Raw genomic sequence first — 23,219 nt, 5'->3', positions numbered from 1 at the left:
ACCCTTCCCCCATAGGAGGCATGTACTGATGCACACACAGCAAGCCTAATGAGGTGAAAAGTCGTGCGGGTAGGGCCAGAACGTCTTTATTGACTTAGAATTTTTATAGGGTAACTTCTTTAACCTCTACACTCTACACCCAGTTACTACGCATTCTTTTTTCAGCTATCAGCACAGCTTTCCTTATGTATGAAATTCGAGGGATGAAGCAATTATGAAACTAATTTACCTGCACATACATGCAGACTGAATCCTTCCTTAAGAGCAATATAGCAGATGAGATATTTATAACAAAGCTAACATTAGCTGCAAATTTACCTGAGTTCTATACAGTAGCACACTTTCACTATTACAATACTTTATGATGGTAAATCATCTGTAGCATGTTGTGCAAGTACATTTTATTGTGCACTTTTCATATAGAGGATTTTCAGAAATGCTGTTTGAATGGCATACGCAGAGTAGTACACAATACTAGAAGGTACTACACAAGTTGTAGGGAACAACGGTCTCATGTTCGAGAAATAGTCTATGATAGCATATTGAATGGCTATGTTTCAACATATACAAACAAGGAGGCAAAACTAATATATACATTTTCTGACTTGTGAGTGCTTAACTATGCAAAGAAATTAAATTCTACAACGAGGAGCTAGTTGGACAGGTAGCACCCAAACACATTATCCCCAGGCACCTTACGCCAATTCCAGAGGAGGCTACTCCTACTGCATACCTCACAACATGCATACTAAACGTACTACTGAATGCTGGGCAACTATGTAACCAACGTCCATATTGTAATACAAAAGACTGCTGAGAACTAAAAGAATGAGCAACACTGCATTCACATTGCTGTTTTCATTTCAATTCCTTGTAAATGTGCTTGGTAGAAATTTTATGAGCAGGTAATCCACTGAGAGGGAATATTAGAAGTCTTGATTGTCCGATTCCAACCAGTTTGAACTTGACTGCATATCACTATGGTTATATGAAATTTAAACTATTACCCCTTAACATTTCATTTCATACATTAAAAATCTCTCCACGGATTATTATTTCCATTACAGTAGCATTCACAGGCCCCAAACACGATCAGTGCCCCATCATGTTGAGTGATGTACAAGACTGTTCCACAAAGAGATGATGACCTAAAACAAGAAACACCAAGGAGATATAAGGAGAGGTTATTCACCTTGTACTGAGATCTCCAAGATACATTGTCCCTAATTATAGTGCGTATGCCAGGTTGTTCCTGCGCTCAGGACTTGAGAATCAGTATTTGTGTACTCCACACATGCACCTGCGCTCTCCTCATGCTTTACACCGAGGGAATAAAGGGCGCTGCCCATTGCTGCCATCCTAATTTCTTCACCACCACCAGCGCTAGAGAGGGAACCGGGCAGTGGGGAAAGGAAACCAATTAATGTACAACACTAAGGACAACACATCTCAAAGATGTGAAGTTATTAAAAAGGTGAGTGATTGTCCCTGTGTGTAGAGCCCTGCCTAGAAAGGTATCAGAAGCGGTTGCTTATATCGATGCACAGTATTCAGTGAAGGGATGTAAGGAACTCCACATTGCCACTCTGCAGATGTCACCAATAGGGATGCCTTTAAGGGAAGCTATCAGTGCTGCATGAGCTCTCCTTGAGTGAGTTCTCATGCTGCCCTGAAGCGGGACATTGTCCATCTCATAGAAGAGTCAGATGAGCCCTGAGATCCATTTTGAAAGCCGCAAGGAGAAGACAGCCTCTCTTTTCATACGTTCCACAAAAGAGACAGAGTCTAAGGGACTTTCAGAAGGAAATTTGCTTTGCAGGTAAAAGGCAAGTACCCAATGTATATCTAGCAAATGCCACGTGACCTCCTCTCTGGTAGAATGAAGGGTAAGATTACACACAAGTAGGTGGATACTCTGGTTAATGTGGAAGTCCAATACCACCTTAGGGACAAATTTTGGACTTAGTCAAATGCATACCTTGTCCTCGTAAAAAACTGCACTGGAAGAGTTAATGCTGAGTGCTACTAGTTCATCAACTCATGACCAAAGTGATAGCTAGCAAAATGCTACTTTCATGGAATCGTGTAGTAGAGGGTAGGATGCCAGGAGCTCGAACAGTGACACGTTTAGGGTTGATAAAACAAGGTTCCAGTCCCAGGCCGGTGCCAGTTTTGCCACCAGAGGGAAACTCGAATCACATCCTTCAAGAAGCAGGCAGTGACTGGGTGAGAGAACACAGAGAAGGTATCTACCGGTGGATTAAATGCAAGGATGGCTGCAAGGTGTACCCTGAGGGAGCTAAGAGATAGAGGATTTTAAGGATAAAACGTAGTCCAAAACATCTGGGATCTTAGTCTGCAAACAGGAGTGTACATGAGGGGGAGGGTAAGCAGTGGCACGGGCCTCTTCCCCAATGACTGTCAGAGGCACAGAACTCCTCCAGCCCTGGGTCTGCAGTGGTGAGGAGAGAGAACTCCTCCCAGTCCCCGAAGCTGTGGGGAGAAGAGTGAGCTCCTGCCGGAGCCTGGGCAGGAGGGAGGAAGAAAGGGGAAAGCAGCTCCTTACTGGAGCACAACATGCCCCCCCCCAGGGGGTCAAAATTAAATTTCTGTGCACATCCCTGCCTGTAAAGAGGAAAACTCTTTCTCAGTCACATCAAATGGTCTCTAACTCTGACATCCATCCAAATACCATTCCCTCAGGTGAAGCACTGCTGGGTTGAAGTGACAAATCTGTCCTTCGTTCTGGGTTAGAAATGGCCACACTCAGGAAGATGGAGAGGAGGTTGGACAGAGTTGTAGAACCACAGGCCACCAGAACTGTCCAGCCCAATTCCGTGCTATACAGATGACCTGCATCTTGTCCTGTCTGATTTTCCTCAACACTCGAGGTAAAAGTGGGATTGAGAGAAATGCCTCTCTGGGCTCCTAATTATTCTATGAATAATACATTGCGCAGACAGCCTGGGCCGCAACAACCCTGTAGCAGAATGGATGAAATAAGATCAATGGATGGGAGACCCGACAAATGAAACACCACCCAGTGAGTTCACAGAATATCAGGGTTGGAAGGGACCTCAGGAGGTCATCTAATCCAACCCCCTGCTCAAAGCAGGACCAGTCCCCAACTAAATCATACCAGCCAGGGCTTTGTCAAGCCTGACCTTAAAAACCTCCAAAGAAGGAGATTCACAGCACCTCCTAAGGTTGAGAACCATTTCCAGTGCTTCACCACCCCCTAGTGAAATAGTTTTCTATATCCAACCTTAAACCTTCCCACTTGAGAACTGAGACCATTACCCTGTTTACTGTCATCTGGCTACCACTTGAGGGGAAACACCTAGGATTCCACTCTTTAACAGCCCCTTTCAGTTAGTTAAAGAGCGCTCTCAAATAGCCCCTCATCTCTCTCTGCAACTAAACAATCCAAGTTCCCTACAGCCCTCCCAAAGTCATTCCTCCACAGCCCCTAATCATTTCTTGCTCCTCGTGAATCCTCAATATTTTTCCACATCCTTCTTGTAGTGTAGTCCAAAAACTGTACATCAAGTACTTGCCAAATGAGGCCCAAATGCAAGAAGAGACAATGATCATAGCTCTCGACTGCTGGCAATGCCCTACTTACACAGACCCAAAAAATCCTATTACCGTCTTGAGCAAACAGGGCATCCTGTCGACTCATATCCAGCTTCTCGTCCACTAAACCCTAGCTCCTTTTCTCTCTGCAGTAACATGCTCTAGCGATTCGGTCCTAGTCTAGCACTGCATGGATCTCCTTCCTAGTGCAGGACTCTGCACTTGTCTTGTTAAACTCTCTCAGATTTCTTGCCCAACCTCCAATTTTGTCTAGTCCTCGGATCCTAGCCCTACTCTCTCAAGTATTACCACTCGCCACTTAGTCGTCATCTGTCAAACATGTGAGTGCAAGTCCACGCTATCCTCCAGATCGTTAATGAAGATAATTGAACAAAACCAGCCCCAGACCACCCTTGGGGCACTCCGCTTGATACCTGCTGCCAACTAGACATAGAGCCATTGATCACTACCCGTTGAGCCCGACGATCTAGCCAGCTTTCTATCCACCTTATAGTCCATTCATCCAGCCCATACTACTTTAACTTGCTGGCAAGAATACTGTGGCAGACCGTATCAAAAGCTTTGCTAAAGTCAAGGAATAACACGTCCACTGCTTTCCCCTCATCTACAGAGCCAGTTATCTCCTCACAGAAGGCAATTAGGTTAGTCAGGCATGACTTTCCCTTGGTGAATCCATGCTGACTGTTCCTGATCACTTTCCTCTCCTCTAAATGCTTCAGAATTGATTCCTTGAGGACCTGTTCATGATTTTTCCAGGGACTGAAGTGAGGCTGACTGGTTCCCCAGATCCTCCTCCTTCCCTTTTTTAAAGATGGGCACTACATTATCCTTTTTCCAGTCATCCGGGCCCTCGCCAGGAGTTTTCAAAGATAATGGCCAATGGCTCTGCAATCACATCTGCCAACTCCTTTAGTAACCTCGTATGCAGAGCATCTGGCCCCACTGCCCTGTGCTCGTCCAGCTTTTCTAAATAGTCCTGAACCACTTCTTTCTCCACAGAGGGCTGGTCACCTCCTCCCCATAGGTCATGCAACTCCTATTCACAGAGAAGTGTCTACTCAGAGAATCTGCCAAGAAGCTGTGGATCCCCGGGAGGTGGACTGCGGTTGAGGTAATCTACATGGGAATGCACCACTTCCAGAGGGTGATGGACTCCATGCAGAGCTGGGAAGAGCATGCACCTCCCTATTTGTTGATAAACAGGCCACTATAATGTTGTCACACAACACCTCACCTGACCACGGATGCAAGGGAGGAATTGTTTGCAGGCTACTCTGACCGCTCTCAGCTCTCACCCATTGATGTGAAGCACGGACTTGTAAGGGGACCATATCCCTTAGGGGAATCATAACTAGTAGGTCAAAACAGTGTTTACCCTGAGATAGACAATTCACAGCCAGGCCTGTAGACAACTGATGCCTTGTAAACAAGGTTATGTAAGTACTCATGGCCACATGGCCCAACAATGCAGGCAGGATCATATGGACATTATGGGGCTCAAATGGATTTGCTGTAGGAGCCCAATATGCAGGGGAAACTGTCCTCTGATAAGCAAGCCCTGGCTGTAACAGTGTCCAGCCTTGTTCCTGATGAATTCTCTCAATTGTGAAGATACTAGGGTGGACTTCACCAGATTCACTATGAGGCTAAGCCTCTCAAAAAAATGGAGAAGCACAGAGATTGCTTCCTGGTAAGACGGCTTTCCCTGAAGGAACTATCACCCTCTGCTGATGAAAGCAAGCTGCTACCACCAACATTGCCTTGGTAAACACTCGGTGCCAATAAGAGCCCAAAGGACAGAACTCCATACTGGCAGTGCTTTTTGACAGTCACAAATCTTAGCAATTTCCTCTGTGACATTTTCCCTTCTGAAGACTCAGTACAGTCCTTGCTGGTAGCACTTGGTCCCTCTCCAGATCAAGAAGCTCCCAATGACTTAAATTTGGGACAGAAAAATCTGCCCCTTAGAAACCTTGGACAAGGAACCTTTCCTTTTTTATGTATGGGAACACTTATGTCTCTCAAGAGCTGGAGGAGGGGTGCAGGTCTTCTGATAACCTGGGATCAAAACAGAAAAAGGGGCATTCCTACCTTCTTCATGCCAAGGTACTGGGGGTCTCCCTGGATAAAAGCTGTTCCCTACCTTCTTGGGTTTCTCCATGAGAAACTCAGAGCCAAAATTCCCAAGACTGTTTACTCCTACTCAGAAATTACCTGCAGATACTGCACCTAGAAAGAATGTACATTTCTTCCAAGCAGTACAGACAGCTCTTATGGCAGACCAGGAGCAGTTTGTGGTATACATCGCAGTTTTTAAAGAGAGGAATCCTTGCCACACTACTCCACAACCATTAGAAGATCAGGAGGAGAGTGGGGGCTACAGCAACAGATTCTCACCCGTGTGGTTCAAAGATAAGGAACCAGACTGCTATTAAACTAATTCCTAACTAACTGTTCTAAAAATTAATACTATAAAAACTTGTTAAAACTATTTACAGCAAGAAGTTGAAGAAGTCAGTATGCATACTGAAGCTTTGTCCCCTAGACGGCAAGCATTCCAACAGGCCCCAATATCCCCCCAGTGCAGAGCAGAGATGCATGCACAGACTACACACACTACTAAAGAAAATTCTCTGGTCCTGGGCCAATGGAGTGCACGTGCAAGGAGTATACTACACATAGGAACAATCATTCAAAGAAGAACAAGCATGCAGGAGAGAGGAGGCAAGGGAACCAACAAGTAAAGCACACTTAGAAATTGTCACCTTTAAGTTATACTTAGTTAGTTCTCAAGGTACTGCATGTTCTATCCAGTTACATGCAGTTACCTTACAAGAGGAGAACCAATTCTGAAGGCTAATTCAGTCACGGCGGATGCGGTCCACTCGCAATAACTGATATGGGGGTGTCACTACTAAGAGAGGGAAAATTGCTCTAGTAGTGAGCCAGCCACTCCCACTTCCTATTCAAGCTCAAATTGGTGGTGTTACGTTTGCAAATGAATTGTAGCTCTGCAGTTTCTCTTTGAAGTCTGTTTTTGAAATTTTTTTGTTGAACAATGGCTACTTTTCAATCTGTTATTGAATGTCCAGGGAGATTGAAGGGTTCTCCTGCTGGCTTTTGTATGTTACCATTCCTGATTTCTGATTTGAGTCCATTTATCATTTTAAGGTAAGGATAAGTTCCTTGCAAGGTAACTCCCCTCTCTTCATGTGCCAATATATATTTATGCCTGTATCTGTAATTTTCACTCCATGCATCTGAAGAAGTGGGTTTTTTATCCACAAAAGCTTATGCCCAAATAAATCTGTTAGTCTTTAAGGTGCCATCAGACTCCTTGTTTCTTTTGTGGGTCGTTCAGATACCCAGTCTAAGTAATCATGTTGTTTTCCTGTCAATGTTACCTCCCCCATTCCTGAATTTATTCTGTTATGTTCATTTGTTCCATCTTCTCTTAAGTTAGAGTGTAAATTCTTGGGACACGGACTGTATCTTAAGATGTCTATAAAGCACCCAGAACAAATGGGACCCCTGGTGAGCCTTTTTGGGTGCTAACACAATCTTTCTGGGTGCTAATAAATTTTGCATTTGCATTTCAGATTTTCATTTCAGATAGGCACTTCTCAATTTATTGTACAATACACAGAGTATACAAAATGGTCCTAAAAAGATCAGAGTTACCCTTGTTTTTTATGACTGCATTTCCCTCAAAGCTATGCTTCATCATGACTGATTTGTCCTTCCTGTGTAAAAAGGATTTTGTTTAAAGGTTAGTAATGTCATTTGCCACATGTCATGGCAGAAAACAACATAAATCCATGCTGAAAGCTTGTTCAAGGCTCATTCTGCAGTTTAAAAACCTTTGTCTACTGGACAGGTAACCCACTAAAAATGACCAGCAATAACAACAAACCTTGACATTCAGATATTACAGAATGTAGAGAGAGGAAAACACAAGTTATTAAACTACATTAACAAGTGTTCCTGCTAAGAGAGGGCACTGATTATTGTCTTTATTTTATTAATATTAATGAATTTATCCCCATCTTCAAAAAATATAATTTGCAATACATTAAAGCACAACATGTACCCAAAACATGCAAGCTTGGGAGTTCTCCTGAATACTGCTGCTTACATCGTCTCAAACAGCTATTGGTGAGATATGGGGCTTTCACACTCTTTATGAAAAGTAATCTGTTATCTTTCATTTATCTGTGGAGTTACCAATTGTTTATTTCCACCATCAGGAGAAAACAGCTTCCTTAGGTCCTTCATTCCCCACTGAGTTAATATTAATAGGGATAGGAATATAAAAGGATTTAAAAAAGAGAAAGAGATAACATTCAAAAAACACGACTATCAATATTTGAATAATGAAGCAGCTTTATCTTAATCCAAATCAGTATATCAATATATTCACAAACAGCTACAAAAACATATTAAAGCAATTCCAATGTTTTGAAGTTAAGCCATTAAGTTGCTTGGACAATTTGTTAACCTGAGCTCTCAGCAACTAATACACATTTTCACTGGATGACTCCATGCTTTAAAGTTCCAATTTGCAATAACATTAGCCTATCAAGAAGAGCTATCCCTAGAATAACCAGGGTCACGTGGCCCATTGTGTTTAATGAAATAACCAATTCACAGTGCTTGTGCCTTTGGAGTCCATGACAGTCTGCTGGACTAGCATGATGCTCTACAAGCATCATCAATATTCAGCTCATTTTGTGGATAAATTTAACTGTTTTAATTTTATTGTCATTCAAAAGCAAAATTTAAGGCTTAAAGAGAAGCTTCTCTTAGACTAACCTTAATGTTTCTACTCAAACAGATAACTCATTAAAGTCACTTAGATTGGTAATGACTGATCTATAAACTACATCAATACTACCTTGCTCAGAGAGATTGTTTTTATTTATTATTCTCTCAAAACAATCCACTCTGTTGACCAAATGACTCAAGCTTTAGATCCAGGAAGGTTTTGTATTGGATGGGTGAGGGAGTTTTTGGTTGTGGTGGTAGTAGTGAATGAGTTTTTTGTTTTTGGTAAATGATGAAAATCCTTTCAGTTTTTCATTTAGGGGTATAAAAACACAGATAGTGTTTAATGAGCATGACAGTTTTTCCATTGCTTTCTTGTACACATCTCTAAAACAAATTTATTTTAACACTTCATACTTCACGTATACAGTCAGGTACTTCAAGGCTAATATCATTCTGGGGTGTAGTAAGAAGAGTGTCATATGTCAGACATGGGAGGTAATTCATCTGCTCTGTTTGGCTCTGGTGAGAACTCAGCTGGAGTAGAGTCCAGTGCTGACCACCACACTAAAAGATGTGGACAAACTCCAAAAAGTCAAGAGAAGAGCAACAAAAATGATAATAGGTTTAGAAAACCTGACCTATGAGGAAAGGTTAAAAAAATTCTTGAGAAAAGAAGACTGAGGGGGAACCTGATAATAGTCTTCAAATGTGTTAAGGGCTGTTATGCAGAGGACAGTGATCAATTGTCCACGTCTACAGAAGGTAAGACAAGAAGTAATGATCTTAAGTAATGAGATCTAGGTTAGATATTAGGAAAATTTTCTAACTATAAGGACAGTTAAGTACTGGAATGGGTTACCAGGGAAGACAGTAGAATCCCTCTCAATTGGAGGTTTTTAAGAACAAGTTAGACAAACGTCTGTCAGGGATGGTCTAGGTTTATGGGCTCTACCTCAGTACTGAGGGATGAACTAGATGACCAGTGAGGGTTCCTTCCAGGCCTACATTTCTACAATCCCGTAAGACAATCCTACTTCAGTCAGAAACCACAATGATAAGAGTGCTAAAATCCTATATATAAAGTAACTTGTAATATCGGACTAGATCTAAACAGGAACAGTCCTGATCAATATTTTGACCAGAAAACCTACAAAAAAAACAAAGAATTTTTATTCGTTTTTTGCTATCAGGATATGTAAATAACTTTAGATTCTTAACTATTTGCTTGGAAATATTGTAGCGATTATAGTGCTGCCTACTGCTGTGATGAACATGGAATTCAAAACATTGAGGATTTTTTGTCCTCATTTTCTCTTCATGGAGCTGCTTGCACAATCACTGAAACCAAGAGCAAATATATGTGGGCAGGTAAATGGAGAATAAAAACTCCAGTGATGCCTATCCCTGTTAGGTGGAATATGGGAGAAGGGGGTGGGAGACAATGTCAAAAGCAGGTAATTGAGTTAGTCGCTCTGCTGCTAGTAGCTGAGGGAGATTCGGGCAAGAATGTAGCTGGTGTAAGGAGTCAGAGGATGGATAGGCAGGCTGGCTGTAATTTTTCCTATTTTTTTTCCCCCAGGAAAACTATTGAGAGGCATACTTAGCTATCAGTTACATTTTTAAGACTACATTTTGAAAAGAGGGATTTTTTTTTTTTCAGATGAATGATTAGGTCCTCAGTCACCCGGTACCATTAAAAAATAACCAGTGACCTAGAAACAATTCTAACAATCCTAATACACCAGTGAATACTTTCCTAAATAAGCCTTTCCTCAATTAAAATCTAGTCTTGTGCAGCTCTCACCAAGATCTTTCAAACTAACCTTTCAAATAGGTGCTTAGGTAGCATAGTGGTAAAGGCCAGACAGATGGTTCATCTAATTTTGTGTATAAATGTAATTGTTTTAATTTTGTCATTCAGCAGCAAAATTTAAGGCAGCAGAAGTTTCTCTTATACTAACCTTAATGTTTCTACTCAAACAGATAACTGATTTGAAAACTAACAGATAAAGTCACATCTGCTCACTCAGATTGGTAATGATTCCTAATTAACAAAACAGCCAAATATTTCTCTCCATGAATAAAAACCACAAGGGAATCGTTCTTGGCAGCTAAGACAATGTATCTTACAGGATGATCATCACAACTTCATTACTAGTTTGGTCTTTTTTTTTTTTTTAAAAGAGTTTAATTATAAATATTTTAGCAAACAGTAATAATCTATTTCCCACTATGACATGGATTTAACAAAACTCCACTAAAGGAAGGTAATTAAGAACATAAGAGTGATCATATTGGGTCAGACCAATGGTAGATCTAGCTCAGTATCCTGTTTCTGACATTGGCCAGTGCAAGATGCATCAGAGGGAATGAATAGAAAATGACAATTATAGAGTGACGCATCTCTTGTTGTCAGTCACAGCTTTTACCAGTCATGGGTGCAGGGACACCTACGGCATGGAGTTGCATCCCTGACCACCTGGGCTAATAGCCAGTGATGGGATCTACCCTTTATGAACTTACCTAACTCTTTTTTGGACCCAGTTACACTTTTGGCCTTCACAACATCCCCTGGCAATGAGTTCCATAGGCTGATTGTGCATTGTGTGAAGAAGTACTTCCTTATGTTCGTTTTACACCTGCTGTCTATTAATTTCATTCGGTAACCTATGGGTCTTGTGTTATGTGAAGGGGTAAACAACAACACTTCCTTGGTCACTTTCTCCACATCAGTCATGGTTTTATAGACATCTATCGTATCCCCCTTTAGTCCTCCCTTTTCCAAGCTGAACTGTCTTTTTAACCTCTCTTCATATGGAAGCTGTTCCATATCATTCATCGGTTTTTTGTTTTATTTGGGGGGGGGGGGTGCTTCTCCGTACCTTTTATAAGATGGGGCAACCAGAACTGCACGCAGTATTCAAGGTGTGCTGTATCTTGGATTTTATATGGTGGCATTATGATATTTACTGTTTATTATCTATCCCTTTCCCAATGGTTCCTAACATTCTGTTCACTTTTTTGACTGCTGTTCCACATTGGGCAGACATTTTAAATGAGAACTAGACAAATTCATGGAGGTTAAGTCCATTAAGGGCTATTAGCCAGGATGGGTAAGGATTGGTGTCCCTAGCCTCTGTCAGAGGGTGGAGATGGATGGCAGGAGAGAGATCACTTGATCATTACCTGCTAGGTTTACTCCCTCTGGGGCATCTGGCATTGGCCACTGTCGGTAGACACGATACTGGGCTGGATGGACTTTGAATATGGCTGGATTCCTATGTTTTGCCACTTCACTGTTTACCCTTTTTCCAGATGATTTATGAATACACTGAATAACACTGCCCCCAGTACAGATCCCCAGGGAACAACGCTGTGTACTCATTCTGAAAACTGACCATTTATTCCAACCCTTTGTTTCCTGTCTTTTAACCAGTTCCCGAGATCCATGAGAGGACCTTCCCTCTTTTCCCATGACACTTTGCTTAAGAGTCCTTGGTGATGGACCTTGTTAAAGGCTTTCTGAAAGTCCATGTACACTATATGCACTGGATCACCCTTGTCCATCTGCTTGTTGACACCCTCAAAGCATAATAATAGATTGGTGAGGCATGATTTCCCTTTACAAAAGGCCATGGTGATTCTTCTCCAAAATATCTCACTCATCTATATGTCTGATAATTCTGTTCTTTTTCGTAGTTTCAACCAATTTGCCCGGTACTGAAGTTAGGCTTAGTGGCCTGTAATTGCCAAGATCATCTCTGGAGCCTTTTTCAAAAACCGGTTTTATATTAGCTATCCTCCAGTCATCAGGTACAGAGGCTGATTTAAGTGATAGGTTACACACCACAGTTAATAGTTGTGCAATTTCATATCTCAGGCCTTTCAGAACTCTTGGGTGAATACCATCTGGTGCTGGTGACTTATGACTGTTTAATTTATCAATTGGTTCCAAAACCTCGTCTATTGACACTTAAGTCTGGGGCAGTTCCTCAGATTTGTCACCTGAAAGAGTGGCTCAGAAATGGGAATCTCTTTCACATCATCTGCAATAAAGACTGATGCAGAGAATTCATTTAGCTTCTCTGCAATTCAGAGACAGAATTGAACAGTAGTCTTAACTTGTACTGGTGTACTTAGGAATTGAAGGGAAGAGTAACCCACTTGGGTACTGAATTACACAGAAAAGTTCAATTTGCTATAGTGACTGAGACCATTTAGTCTGGTATCCTACCTCAAGCAATGGTCACTACAGTACCTCATACTTCAGAGGAGGATTAAAAAAAAAAACAATGCACCTCAGCTGTAAAATGTTAGACAGTGGAAAGGTGTGAGGAATCCCTTTCTAATCCCTAAAGACCTTTAGCTCTGTACTCTGAAGCAAGAGTTGGTCACAGTTATTATTTTAGCTTGAGAAGTACTGATCACTTCTCACTAGGCTTCTCCAAATTTTCAGCAGCACAATCCACTTCCCTTTAACCATAAATGAAATATCCTAAATGTCCTAAATATGATCCAAGAGGAGAAATTTTGTATTAATGGATACAGTGACAATTATTGCACTGATGGCACAAGTGAACAGAAATAAAGTAATTAAACAATAAAGCTCCCAAAAGAAAATAGAACAGTTTTGCTTGTTTTTATTATCCCAGTGACCTTCCCAGAGTTAGATTTGCTGTCTACACATGGAGTAGCAAGGGTGGAGACAGGAATGGGAAAGGAGGTTTGAATTAGACTATTAAAGGTGAGGTTGCCTCATGTACAGACTTACACACACACACACACACACACATTTCCCCAAAGCCTCCTATAAACTACAGACACCATGATAAATGCTTTTCATTTTGTAAACTTTCTTTTGCTTTTCTGGAGTGTTTCCTTGTAACAAAACCAAATATATGCTGCCAGAAATACTAAATAAGATTGGTCCTGCAGGAACCAGCACATTCTATCACAAACCTCCAGATGAAAGAGCTGTTGAATGGCAAACACACACATAGAAACGCTCTAATATTTCAGTCCTCCTTCTACAGGGTGATACAAATAGAAAAATTCACACACCTCTATTAAATATGTGAACAGGAAACACACCAAATGGAAATGCTGAATAACTTTTATACAATGGTTATCAAAAGGAAAAATTACAGATGGAGGGAAAAATAAATGAGGACATCCGATGTCCAAAATGCAGCACTAACTAGAATGTCAGAACTCAGACACCACTTTCTTTTCACCACTAATAAATAATAAATCACCAATAAATCTTGAAATCCTAGATTCTGAATCTCAAATGTTACCTTGGTTTCTCTCGTCTTTACAGTGAATGAGTATTTTTAGATTCAACATACTGAAGGCAGCAAAAACAAAGAATACACTGAACAAGCTAAATCACAGAATCATAAAGGATTAGGGTTTGAAGAGACCCAGGGAGGTCATCTTGTCCAACCCCCTGCTGAAAGCAGGACCAACACCAACTAAATGATCCCAGCCAGGGCTTTGTCAAGCTGGGCCTTAAAAATCTCTAAGGATGAAGATTCATTCCACCACCTCTCTAGGGATCCCATTCCAGTGCTTCACCACACTCCTAGTGAAATAGTGTTTCCTAATATCCAACCTAGACCTCCGCCACTGCAACTTGAGACCATTGCTCCTTGTTCTGTCATCTGCCACCACCCTCCCTGCTTCAAGTAGTTGAAAGCAGCTATCAAATCCCCCCTCACTCTTCTCTTCTACAGACTAAACAAGCCCAGTTTCCTCAGTCCCTCCTCTTAAGTCAAGTGCCCCAGCCCCCTGATCATTTTTGTTGCCCTGCGCTGGACTCTCTCCATTTGTCCATATCCTTTCTGTAGTGGGGGGCCCAAAACTGGACGCAATACTCCAGATGTGGCCTCACCCGTGCCTCTGGTCTCTGGCCTCTTCATTATCCTGTCATATTTCACAAGATTTACATGTGCTAAGAAGATTCTATTCACCACCTTAAATATTTTCACTCAAATAAAACAATATACTGTAGATCCTGAAGTTGGAGTACGATACACAAAGGAAAAACTGTATGTTCTTTCTTCACTCTGCAGAAGCGCGGCCTACCATCCCCCATCAAAGTGTTGTATCGATTTAGATATTACACATCTAAGTAGATTTATTAAGAAACAGATTTAAAGATTAATTCATTTGTCAGAAACAACAAAATAAAAGCAAGGATGGGATTACCTCAGAAGACACTAACCCCTTGAAGGTCTGACCAAGACTACAAACAACCCTACTAAGACAACAAAACCTTAAGTCACTGAATTGGTAAATATCACCTCTAAATCATTTTCAGAAACCAGGAAACTTAAGTGAATCCAATTGGTGCTCTCAGTTCACTGCAACAAGACATAAGGCAGTCCTTAAAAATTATTACTTAGTTCGTCTTTGAGTGTCCTCTGCTTATCCCCACTCTTGTACAGCCCCTACCTATGACATAACTACTCTGAGAACTCAGTGCAGTTTTATATTAGACTAGTCTTATATTTGAAATATGGCACCATTCGGAAGTATTAGTTTCCCATTAAAGACATTTGTAAAGAATGAGAGATAATTATTTACAGTACTACAGCTATTTTAGTCTGATTGTTTAAACATTTCATCTAATGGCTTTCCAGAAGAGACTGAAAGTAACCATCCACAGTCATTGCTATAAGCATGATACATCAAAATTAATCTGACACTTGTGTAAGATTTGGCAGTCATACTCAATAAGTTGTTTCAGCCATGATGCAGCAATGGCTGACAATTCTAACAGAGAGAACTGGGCATAAAGCTTCTTATGCCTCATTACAGCACTATACTAGTCAATATACTGTACACTGGCTGGCTATCATCACTAGTCCCATCATGCATTACAACAGTCTGCAAATAAACTAACTGCCCTCTAGAATCACCTCCAAGAGCTTATTTGAATGAAAAATGCTTGAAAGCAGAAATTCTCAAATTATTGGGAGAATCTTTGGAAAAAAACAAAATAAACCAGAGTTAATGAGTTATATTTCACAGAAATCAGGGAAAAACACAAATATGTATAGAGGAGTTTAATGTAGCCAATTTGGATTCTGTTAATGAGCACATCCCTCACCAAACCACAACTGTGTAACCCATGAAATGTCATACTGACATTTCATTGCTTTTTTAAAGTTCTTGATTTCATCATGCTCCTCAAATCATCTTGCCAACAATGATTATCAAAAACTCAAGAGCCACTGGAGAATACGTTCTGTTTGCTTTGCCCATCTATTGGAATTCTGTAGACAGCAGTCTCGAATTACAAAAATGGATCCTATCTAGGTAACTCATTTATTCTCGGTTTGTATTGTTCTGCATTTAACAAGGTTGCGCATAATCATTTGAAGACATGCAAATCATTTTTATTTTGTGTTTTACCTAGGAAATTAAGTGCTGCCTTCTCCTTTATCTTGTTAGCAGAAGTCATTACATTTTTTTTCATAAGCCAAGATAAATTTAACACACATTCATTGGTTTCTAAGAAAAAAGTCACTGGGATCAAATTATACCTAAAAGTACATTTAATTCCCTGTGTTCTCCAAATCATATTCAAAGAGCCTTACTTCACCCTGATAAGGACTTCAGCTTTCCCTGACTGATTACTAAAATGACTGGGTTTTTTAATCATTATTTATCTTCTCTTTCACAAACTACCTTAAAAGGACACTGCCTTTTTATTGGTTTGTTATTCTGGAGTTACTACTCCGTCACTGTTAGTACAACCTTATTAGACCCTTGAAAATAAGACACCTTCCTCATGCTTTTCTATCTGACAAATCAAGAATTTTCCTCCCATGCTTTTAAAACACTGTGTGTGTGTTTATCTCTTACTTTGTGTGCACACACACCACCTCAGCTTAGAGAATAAACTTTATTGGTAAACAGCTGCAGCAGGGCTAGCAGAGGGAGCACGGGGTATTTTGCCTGAAATTCATGAGTGTCTGATGGTGTATTTTGCTTTATTTTGATTGGAGGGCAGGGAGAATCAAAGTGGTTATTAAAATTACTTAGAATCAAAAGAACATTTTTCCATCAGATTATAGCAATTTGAAAGTCAGTCAAATATGAAACCTAAACTATTTAACAGCATTCTCTTTAAACACCCTCAAACTACTTACATTTCCATAATAACTTGATTATAATCTTTACGAAATGACCAAATTGTGTTTTTATTCTACTCATTATTAGAGCCACATTTAACAGATACATTGGATATTCTTCTTCAAACCCTTGGCAAAGCAATTAAGTGATCAGCTGTGAAGATATGCAGATGAACAGTGACCACTTATAAGCACCAAATATTTCAAGTAGCTCCACCATTTGTCAAGGTCTTGACTAATCTGATGAACTAATGTAACAATACTGAAAATAAATCTTAGGAAACCTGTCAAAAGAAAGCTAAATAAATACAACAAAAGATAAAGGGAAAAAAAACTGTCATGGTTAGAACTTCATTTAAGACGAATGGGGTAAAAAAGAGTGAAGGCACCAATTTAAAACTAATGTACTTTGTAAATGAAAGTGAGAAATGAGCAAAAACGAACAAGCAGTTTACTTCTGCTTCATACAAGGCTTGATTAGTAAACACATTAGATGCATGCTATGATGATTTCACTACACCTCTACCCTGATATAACACAAATTCAGATATAACATGGTAAAGCAGCACTCCGGGGGGGCGGGGATGTGTGCTCCAGCAGATCAAAGCAAGTTCGATATAACAGTTTCACCTATAATGCGGTAAGATTTTTTGGCTCCCGAGGACAGCGTTATCAGGGTAGAGGTATTTTGTTTATCTAAATTACCCTGTCTTTCAATAATCTTCTGAATCTTCTACATAAAGACACAATGACAAAGAACATACACAACACATTCAAATTAGTAAATGATGAGATCTAGCAGAATACTGTAAACTCACTTTCAGAATGAGTCCTCAACTGGCCATGTAAATGTAGAAAGCTCAGTGGTTTGAGCATTGGTCTGCTAAAACCAAGGTTGTACGTTCAATCCTTAAGGGAGCCATTTAGGGATCTGGGGCAAAAAAAAACAAAAATACAACAAAAAAAAAAACACGTCAGGGACAGTATTTGGTCCTGCTAGTGAAGGCAGGGGACTGGACTCGATGACCTTTCAAGGTTCCTTCCAGTTCTATGAGATAGGTATAAAATTAAGATACTAGCCATTTACTCCCATACCACCAGAATGAATGAACAAACAAACCGTTTAAAAAAAAAATAAAAGGGCAGGGAGGAGGGATGTCTCAGTGGTTTGAGCATTGGCCTGCTAGACTCGGGGCTGAGAGTTCAATCCTTGAGGGGGCCCTGTAGGGATCTGGGGCAAAAATCTGTTGGATGATTTAATTGTAGATTTGTCCTGCTTTGAGCAGAGGGTTGGACTAGATGACCTCCTGAGGTCCCTTCCAACCCTGGTATTCTAACATTAGAAAGTACTCTCTAACTCTGCTATCAACACTTTCACAATGAGAACCACACAGACACAATGCAGCTATTATTGTGCTACCTATAAGAATAATAAATAAGAAAAAGGAACAAGCATCCCGTAATGTACAGCAGACTGTTACACGAAAAGAGAAACACCCCATACAACGCCGCCTGGTCTTGGAGAGTGGCAACAGCAAGGAACCTCTATTCCTAGATCCAGCCCAGCCTCCAGGAAGTGATGGAAAATAATGCAGAATGAGCAAATAATTAAGGTTCACTCCAGCAGCCTATCAACAACATTTATTATTCATCCCTAATATTGTTTAATTTCAAAGACAGACTTAAATAGCACTGGCCCCATCTGTTCTACAACTTTGACAAGTACAAGACTCTCACAACTCATCTCTATTAAGAAGCGCAGGTGTCCAATACCTTCTATGCACAATTTGGAACACACTAATTTATCCTTAACTGAGCCCTGAAGTACTGTTAGTAAAGTTCAGAAATCTAGACTTTGAACTGTTAAAAACTATATTCCTAATTCTCTTCTCCATTTTTCCTTTCACTGTTTGAATAAATCAAGTGCTGACCAAGAATAGTTTTTGTTAGAAATTCTGAGAGCATGACATGCTACATAAAATAGGAATATATTTTTAAGCATCAGTAAGGTTGCCACAGAAAATCTAGCAAACAAATCAAAACAGGACCCTTTTCAAGAGACACTAATGACTGAGCAAAGAACGTAAAATGGGATATCCTATTTTTCATACGGGCCTCAGTTTGTGGATGTCTGATTAACATGGGCTTCTCCATTTTGCTAACCAGGGCTACTAAGGAAGGGGATACTTGCTTTCTTTTCTCCTTCCATCTCTACTGCTAGAAAGGTCATGGAACTTTTCAACCTGGCTGCCTGGAGATGGGAGTACCCTCTCTACTCCCCAGGAGAAAGTCCTCACGGTCCTCCTGTCCACTGACAGAAAAAGGATGAGGAAGTTTCTCCATTTCATCCTCCACTACTGCTACATACCACAGTGATGAGTACAATAGAAATGCCTTTACATCAACATACGGTATCTCTTACTCTCAAAAGGATTTGTCTACACAGCAACTACACACCCATGGCTGGCCTGTGCCTGCCAATTCAGGTTCCCAGGGTCTGGGCTCCCAGGCTGTTTCACTGATATGTAGACTTCCAGTCTTGAGCTGGAGCCCAGGCTCTAGGACCCTGGCAAGGAGGGAGGGTCCCACAGCTCGGACTCCAGCCAAAGCCCGTAAGTCTACACAGCAATGAAACAGCCCCACAGCCCGATCCTCATGAGGCTGAGTCAGCTGGCATGTGTCAACTGTGGGCTTTCCCTTTGTTGTGTAGACAAAACCACAGCTTTCCAAACAGTTGAGTGAAGTTTAGAAGACTGTGGACTGTTTCACTTGTGCATTTCACTAAGCACAATGCACAGAGCAAAAGAATGAGGCAAATTTAATTTCAGCTAAATCACAGTTGGGACTCACACACTAGCCAGCAAGGGAAGTGGGCTTCTTTTCTAACCATGATATTTTGGTGCCAAATAAATTACTCTCTGTATTTTTTCTTTGCCAAAACTGGAACTAGCAATGGCAAATTACTGAGCATACACCTGAAGCTGAATGACAGAATAGCCCTTTAACTCTTTTTGTGCAGCTCCATGCAAGGTTCATGCAGCTCCCCCAATGTGAAATATCAACAGAATCCCCTCATGGTGGAGTAATACTGTCCCTTACTCTACAGTTAAGACAATCCCGTTATGCAAGCTCTCCACAAGAACTCTCATACTGCATCCACCTGAAAGCCCAAACACAACAGAAACACTTTTCCTCAACTACTTAATTTTACGGTCACAGAATTTGGACACATCTGTTAAACATCAGTAAATACTTAAGTTCTATGGATCCATAGTAATTCCCTGAAGTGACAGCATACTGCCAGCATAATAAAATGCTTTGTATAATCCATTCCCCACAGCGATCCCTTTTAGTGATGCATTTTTCCTAAGGGTTATTGCCAGAGGCTTTAAACTACAAGGTAGTGGACAATATAGTCTAGGGTCTCTGAACAGCATGAAAACTGTGAGTGTGGAAAACTATACATTTTAGATGTCACCGGTATAAAGAAGCGCAATACTTTTAGTAAAATTAGGTCCAACTCCAAATGGCCTCAGGACATAGAACAAGGAGTTCCACTCCCCCCTGTCAAAAGCCTTTGCTACATCTAGCAACACAGTATGAAAAGGGGAAACAAATCTTTGACCTTCCACCTCAAATGGAAAAGTGTCCTTGCATTTCTGCCAGATTTGGTATTAAGTTCTCAGAAATTCTGCCTAACATGGCACAATGGATCTTAATAACCTATTTTCTCTTCTCAGCCTGGAGCTTATTTTCTCAGTGTTAGGGGTCTTTATCTTTTTGGTCAAAGGAATGGTAATCCTTCTATTGCAAAGTATATTTTTTCTTTGCATCCACAAACACTGAATGTAAAATTAGACACACCTGGTCCTGTTAGCACACACATTTAAGAACTTCAGTAATTTACTTTGAAATCCTCTAAAACAATAGTCCTTAGACATTCATATTGCAGACCATTACTTAAAATATAGATTCTCTCAAACACCTAATCCAATCCTATACCCTCCCTGAAGTAATTAAGAGTACCCGAATTCATGAAAAAGTGATAATACGATGAAATTAAGACAACATGGTGCAAATACATTAATTTTAAGGCAATTGGTGCATCTGCTTGGTTGCAAACTTTCATTTAATTTTGTGCTCTTCACTTCCTTTCTCAGTCCGTAGAACTTCATATTTGTTAGTAGTTTCCCTTGTTACCAGCAATCCCCACTGCTTTAATCTCTTCAAACTTTTTAAAGCTTGGTTCTGTCCTCCAGTGTTTAATTGTCCATCATATTTTAGTTTCATCTGCATATTTGATCATGGTTGAATTTATACCAAAAAAACCCTGGTAGGAAGCAGTTCTGAGGGGAAATATTTGGATTTTTCTTCTTCCTGTGAGTTTAGCTGATCATAAAACCTTCAGAAATCCTGACATACCCTAGAGCAGGCTACAACTGGCAGGAAGTGTCACTTTGAAGGCTGCTGGATGACTTACTATTGTGACAAAAGCAGCTCCACATCTCTCAGAATGCAGCTTGGTGAATCACCCACAGTGTTCCCACAAACCACCAGTGGTAAAGGCACCAGAGTCAGAGAACAATTTATCTAAATGACTTTTCTCTTCACTGGTAACAGATCACAGAATCACAGAATATCAGGGTTGGAAGGGACCTCAGGAGGTCACCTAGTCCAACCCCCTGCTCCAAGCAGGACTAATCCCCAACTAAATCATCCAGCCAAGGCTATGTCAAGCCTGACCTTGAAAACCCTCTAAGGAAGGAGATTCCACCACCTCCCTAGACGGTATGACAACCCCATTAAAATGTGCTAGTAAATTAGCCTTATTACAATTAGACACGTATGAATTCTTATAAAAATTGCATAACTAATTTGCTATATCAGTTGTGTAAAGATCTCATATTTAATGATGTAAGTATAGTTTTCTTGGCTGGTGCATTATGAACTGAAGAGTCAATAACCTGCCATTCTGCTGCTCAGTAATACAGGATGTCTCATTTAGACCAAATATGGAACACTATATACCTTTTTATTGGAGTAGTTTGAATCCATACATTGGCCAATTACCATTAAATTAGCCACGGTGGGCCAACAGAAAGCCACACCACAGCACTCTAACAGCCAACCTCAATAGATGGACTTTGTAATGGCCTTTAACAGCAAACAGATTCAGGCTATTCAGATCAAGGAGTGAGTGAATTCTGAAGTGGAGAGAACACCCTGTCAGCAACTACAGTTCTTATATACTAAAGGAGCTCCAGCTCAAACATCTTCAATGACCTCAGCTATGGCAATGCTGGACAGAAGGAGAAACAGTCTCTCTGTTGGGTAGACGGTTCCTCAAGCGACTGAATTTGCTCTTTTCCATTTCATTTGTAAATCGCTGTCTATGCAATTAAGCTCTTAATGCATACTTTGCATGATTCTAATACTGTTTTAAAAGATTATAGAATTTACATTATGAGGCAAATTTCCTCCTCCCGTTTAGATGTAGTCTTCAACAAGTTTGTTTGTTCTGATCTTAAACCCGATATAAGCAGTAGTAAAAGGATTTCTGGAATCAAGTTTCCATAGTTACAAAATTTACCAACTGTGTTAACTGTAGGGAAAATAGCTTATGGCCTGACATTCTGGCAACTCCTCTAAAGGAAGCAGCCCCCAGTGACAAAGCTGCTGGGCACAGAGGAGAGTGGACCTCGTGCAGGGAGGATTTACTCCAGCCAACAACTGAATTAAAGATCTACTTCATTCTATTACTGTGCTGGGCACAGCTCTCATTTTTCCATATCTTCTGCTTCCCTTTACCTCCCAAAGGAAACACAAACACAATCACAACAGGTGCACCACAGACCCCTGTGCAATGAGAACAGAACATGCACACAAGAAAAGATCAGCAAAATCTGCTATTCTTTCAGGGCTGAGATTTATGTCAGACTGTCATAAGTAGATAGGTAAGGGTTAATTTTCTTTTACCTGTAAAGGTGACAAAAGGGGGAACCAAACACCTGACCAGAGGACCAATCAGAGACCTGGATTTTTTTTAGAGTCTGGGAGGGAACTGGAAACTCGGGGTCTTTTTGTTTTCCTCAGCTGTGAGTAAACAAGCTTTCCTCCTAACTCCATCTTCTTTCAAATATTCTACTATCAAGCGTGAAGTACAAAGGAAACAAAGTAATCGGCTGTGATGTGCTTTGATTTGTATTTACATGGGTGTTGATTTGCTGGACTGGTTTAATTGGGCTATCTTTTTTAAACCAGACTGTTTATTCCTATTTTCTTATAAGCAAGAGCCTGTACTGATCTCTTAATGCAGTATTATTGTTCTGTATTTTCTTTCTTTTTATAGAAAGTTTTCTTTTTTAAACTTGTGGAAGTTTCTTTTCCTAGTGAGGCAAAGGGAGAGGAATTTCTGTGCCCGGAGTTCTGTTACATCTGTGACAGCTAGGGAGGGCGGGAAAAAGTTACGGGGAAAGAAAGAGAGAAGACTCAGCTCTGTTTTCCTGGTGCTTAGGCTTGTCTCTTTGGAGGGACAGAGACCGTTTCTTGGTATTGTGATGTAAAGAGATTGCATCAATCCCCTCAGCTTGCTCAGAGCGGAACAATGGAGAGGAGGAGAAGGGAGGGAGATCATTCCCTTGCCGGTAGACTCATACTTCTGAGTCTTGGGGGTCTTTCCAGGGAAGTTGGGGAGACCAGGGAGGGGGTCCCCCC

General features: G+C 40.6%; 1 protein-coding gene across 13 annotated transcripts in view; it reads right to left on the bottom strand.

Annotated features, from left to right (window-relative positions):
• Positions 1–17,443, bottom strand: part of PTPRF (protein tyrosine phosphatase receptor type F) — a 510,254-nt gene extending 492,811 nt beyond the window's left edge. For 8 of the 13 annotated variants that reach the window (XM_075067537.1, XM_075067540.1, XM_075067539.1 and 5 more), the window contains exon 1: positions 17,324–17,443. The gene's annotated coding sequence lies outside the window, so the exon portion shown is untranslated. The remainder of the gene's footprint in view (positions 1–17,323) is intronic. The other 5 variants (XM_075067542.1, XM_075067544.1, XM_075067546.1 and 2 more) reach the window with 1 other exon arrangement.
• Positions 17,444–23,219: the final 5,776 nt, after the last annotated feature.

Source organism: Chelonoidis abingdonii, chromosome 7 (assembly GCF_003597395.2).
Source record: "Chelonoidis abingdonii isolate Lonesome George chromosome 7, CheloAbing_2.0, whole genome shotgun sequence".
NCBI lineage: Eukaryota > Metazoa > Chordata > Testudines > Testudinidae > Chelonoidis > Chelonoidis abingdonii.
This window is presented reverse-complemented; position numbering and strand designations above follow the sequence as displayed.